Source organism: Carya illinoinensis, chromosome 7 (genome assembly GCF_018687715.1).
Source record: "Carya illinoinensis cultivar Pawnee chromosome 7, C.illinoinensisPawnee_v1, whole genome shotgun sequence".
In the NCBI taxonomy this organism is placed as follows: domain Eukaryota; kingdom Viridiplantae; phylum Streptophyta; class Magnoliopsida; order Fagales; family Juglandaceae; genus Carya; species Carya illinoinensis.
This window is the reverse complement of record NC_056758.1, coordinates 11,629,746-11,635,000: the sequence shown is the minus strand read 5'-3', so window position 1 is coordinate 11,635,000 and position 5,255 is coordinate 11,629,746.

Genomic DNA, 5,255 nt, shown 5'->3' with positions numbered 1-5,255 from the left:
TTGGAACTACATTGCTGCCCCTTTTCACATGACAAATATACTTAACACCTTGGATGCAGTTGGAAGATCAAAAAAGATACACCCTATACTGTAAACAGTTCAGTTTAGCACTCAACTTCATGGATTATACCAAGAAGTTCAAACTATTCCAACTGGAGTTAGGAAGTTCAAGGTCTCCTTTTAAAATCTCTGGACTTGTCACATTTTAGCAACTTTACTTTCTCGGCCAAAGTACCCATTATTTGGACAAACAAACCCCAAGCACCTCAATGAGGTTTTGCTTTAAACAACTCTTACCCTACCGGGTATGCAGCTAGCCTGAATGGCTTCACTATACTCAGCAACGACAAAAACCCATCTAATGTTAACCACTAGGTCTAAATCTGACGACCACCCCACCAAACATGTTAGTACTCTGTTCTTCTAATTATGGGTAATATGCAAACCCACATATGAATTATCCAAACAGGCAAAAAGTCAGATTTCCTACAATATATGAAAAGCGCATTGTATGAAATTAACTTTCATAGCAACCTGAAAGCTATATTCTTCTTTAAAAAGAGGCATTTTTGACATGAACATTATATGACCCACAAAAAACCATCATGCCAAAAAGACATTTGCTTAGTGGAAACTAAGGATGTGATTGTGGGCTGAAAATAGGGTTTACCTTTTCTTCAAAATGTTGGTCTGTTTGGGAGTGAAGAGGAAAAGCTGTGTGATGAGACCAAGGTTTTCTTTCGGATCCCAGGCTTCAGTGAGTACTTATCCTTGTATATTCAGTGTGTAAACCTTTTCTCATTGCTTATATGAGAAAAGCCCCACTGGAACCCAGAGCAAACTCACCACTTTTCTACCCTTAGGTACCCGGCCACAAATCTATGATGACAAGCCAGCTTCTGTCACTTTAGCCTCAGACACTGGCGCAAGCTCACATGTTTTCCAAAGTTAAAAGAACCGCCAGCTACTATAAAATTTTAGTTTCCCGCGTATGGACTTACAGTTTAGCCATTTGTCTAATTATATATGTGTGGTTAAGTGTTATTTGAGAAGGGGCTGCCCAGCTTGATGTTGTGTATATTAAAACGTACTGGGTTAGTATTTATGTGGGGTTTAATAATGAATCAGCCGCCAATGATATCTATTTCTTTTATTTAAGGCTGCAAGCAACATGCTTTATACAACTAAACACCTTTTTTTAACCTGATAATATGACTTTGACATATTATCACGGGGAGTATCTTGTCAGGATGTTATTGTTGTGTCCATACAATTTGGACACAAAGCCAAATCTATTAAATATTGCTAGGCCCCAGATGGCATAATCATTTATATAAAACAAGTATTTGAGACATCACTTTTCTGCCCAGTTTACATTATATATACCCCTGATGAGACGTAATATGATTCAAGTCAAGGCTTGTCTGTTTGGACACCACTTGTCTAAAAGCCTCAAAATTATTTACTGTGGGACCCATTGGCATACAAGGTGCACTTAGTGTGTGTTTTGGACACCACCTTTTGTAATATGTTAAAAAGTAATTTTTTGGACTGGTCCCTTGGCATATAACAAATCTACCAGAACTGTTTCGATTATAAACTTTGGTAAAATGCTTGCTATATCTCATTATCAACCTATTCTACTATAACACATACACGTATACCCATGATAATGCTTGTTTAGCCATTCTGTACATTATACCATCATCACTGCCACTGCATTTGAATTTTTTCAATGTAATTTAGATAAGCATAGTTCACATTACGTAAGTCAACCACTTATGGAAGTAAAACCCTCTTACTAGTATTGGTTTATGCCTAATTTTAACATATGCTATTCCAATTCCCTTTTAGCTTGATTTATCAGTGTAACGTATTCTTCATTTAAATTTCCAGATTTATGCCTTTTTTCCAACATGTCCGATACATCAACTGTTTAGCGTGCTGTAAAATTATTGTATTGGAATCTATTTACATCCAAGATAGCCTAATATGGTGAATACATGTCCATTATATGGCAGATAACATGTAAAATATCAGTCTTAACAACCTTGCATCGGTCCAAAGTTGAACAGGCTTTGTATTGGTGTACGCCTTTTTTATAACATGTCCATTTCATGCCATTACCATACTAATAATATCATAACCAAGTATATCTTCAGTTTTTGTCGGTGTTTACCTTATCCTCCTTTCATACCCTTTTAATCTCAGTAGATTTGCAAAACGAACACTAATAAATTCCTTTTATTAGGTCTATTTCGTGCCATTTCCATTCTGCTACTATCATAGCAGTATGTCACAGTAGTTTTTGTTTACCTGATCCCCCTTTCATGCCCTTTTAGCTCAGTTTATTGTACAAAACTGAACACAAATCACATTTAAGCACCCCCATTTCTTGCCATTAACATACTACTACTATGGTAGCAGTATATTAATGTTTGAATTGTTTACCTTATCCCCCTTTCATGCCCTCTTCGATCAGTTTAATTGGACAAAACTAATCTAATTGAATTTTTTGTACGCTCAAACTTATATTTTCAACCAAATGTTACACACTCAGCTTGCTATACGTTTTGCTCACACCATTTAAAATTTTCTAATCCATTTTCTACTCCGCCATGTAATATGATGAATGCTATGACAGTGGTGGTCAAAGACTTCCACCATTGACTGCATCTTTCCCACGTACGTCGCATTGAGGTTATCTTTTATGCTGCATGCAGTCTCTACTAGTTCTTCTAATTATTTCTTGACTACTGAGGCAATGCCTGCTTTAGCTAATCCAATGCCCTGTATATAACAGGTTTCCCATACATGCTACATCCATTATTTCAATGAAATCTGTTGGTAACTGATTTGACATTGTTCAGGTCTGAAAATGGTGGAGACAGTGAGTAATTTTAATTGAAAGCAGCGTCCATTCCAACATTTTCCAGAGGCTTTTTATGTAACCTCAACCAACTTTGCACCACCACAAACCACTACTCTATTAGGCTTCTGTGTAAGATTTATTTGAACTATTCGATGTCATTGAGGAAGATGGGACAACATATTCCAGATTATTATACATATTTTTGTCAGCACCAAATTATTCTATATAGTAGGATTCATCAGTCCAACTGTATAGAATTGATCTGGACATTTTATAAGGGAGTGACTTTGGTCAGTAAATTGATATCCAGATTTGATGCCTGTACCAGATTAATAAAATAAAAATAATATTGATCTGAATCTTATTATGCTTCCATCTGTATTTCATAACCAACACTAAATCTGTAAAGGGCTCAGGTATTCAGTGTGACCTTTCAACCAGGGGTAATTTTTCTGGTGGATTGAAGTTGGTTTTCCAATCCCTTCACTCGTGAATAAGTTCTAGACCTTCTACTAATTTCCTGCCAAGCTTATATTCAAAGCACCAGAATATGATGTCAGACCATTTCCACCAGTGGTCTGCTTATATCTTAATGTAGATGGATATAAGAGGCAGTGTATTGGGCATGTGATGACCTTTTCTAGTTACTGAGGGGCTTACAGCTTAGTGTCTGTTTTGGACTCTTCTTTCTTGAAAGTGAATGTATGGTCATGGTTAAAGCATTTAAATAAGATCAATAATCAAATCTATGAAAACGGGCAATTGGAAGAAAATTTGCACAAGCATAGCATGGAAGATCATAGGCATGTTATATTCCAAACATCATGTCTAGTATAACAAGCAACATTCAGCATATACAAAATGGGATAACTAATCCTCTGATCACCAAAGTTTCCTCATTCCAAGTCAAAGTAGAGAGAGCAACCAGGCTGGACCACTTCTTCATTTGTCTTATGCTTCACACGGGCGTACATGAAGTGCTCATATGATCTTGGAATTGACACAGTCAGGTGCTGTCTGCAAACGGAGGAAATAAAAACAGATGTCAAGCACCAATAAAAATCAACAATCAATTTATAACATTATGTAGGTACATGTGTAACACCCGTCCTTATGGTGGGTCCTTTTTCATATCGATTTTGATAAAAACCGACGGGAATTACGATTCCTTTTCAATCTCTTTTCCATACATACCAGGATACAAAAGACTCAATGTTATAAATAAAATCTCATTTTTTTCTTGATTAAAACTTTCAGTGGAAAACATTACATTACATAATTAAAGCTTTTAATGTGAAACATCTTGCCTAGGCCTTCGTGCTCTTCCCTTTGGGCTGTGCCTGTTCTGACCTGTCATGCTCATCTTATGCCTGGGAGGGCACACATAAAAACTAAAATGAGTCGATGACTCATAAGCATTACTTCATACAGTCAAAATATAATAACATAGTTTTTCAGTCATGCAGTTATCATTCCATACATACATATCTTACGTAGCATGCATACGTCTTTCTTTTCGTTTGAAAACGTTTCGAGGTGGGGTTTTTATTTAAAACATGATTTCTTCTTTAAAACAGTTCCCCACGCATCGCTGCCTTCGTTACTTAAAGAATCTTTTCATGCATTTATATTTCTACGTACATTCATGCATACATACGTTCATTAAATCATCTTTTCTTACTTACGTACATTCATGCATTTGGTCCATTCATTCATACATACATACATGCATCCATTCTTAACATGCATTCGTTCATTCTTATCACTTTCATGTGGCCGTTGCACACTGTTACGCCCCGTGCGCTGGGGTTAGCGGTCTTTTGGACCTGATTCCGCCCGTGGCCGCGGGTTGGGAATCCATTCAGTCAGGGTGCAGCACTGGGTGCACTACCAGTACTACTTACCCAGCATTGCAATCTGCCCATTTCTTTGATATCATTTCCAGTCCAGTCCATGTGGCCATTACGTATTTTCATACATCATACATTCAATCCGTTCATTTCTTTACAGTCCTTTCCTTTTTATTCGTATCGTTTAAAGCATAATTTTCTTTATTTTTCATAAAAGTTGCTTTAAGAGAAGTTTCTTTAAGAGGAAACTGATTTTCTTTCTTTTCCATTAAAGTTGTTTTAAAAAGAGTTATTTTATTTTAGAAAAGATAGTTTTCTCTCTTTATCAGTCCTTACAGTCCTTAACAGTTCCAACGTCTTTTAAAGCTTCATTTCATTTCCTTTCATCAATATACATACAATACGTACTACTTATAGCATCCATTCACATGCATACACGTACATACTTTGGGTACATAAAAAGGGGCTGCCAAGAAAGGCCGCTACGTACTTATGCTTGAAAACTTACGTTTTATTTTCCTTTTTACAGAAAA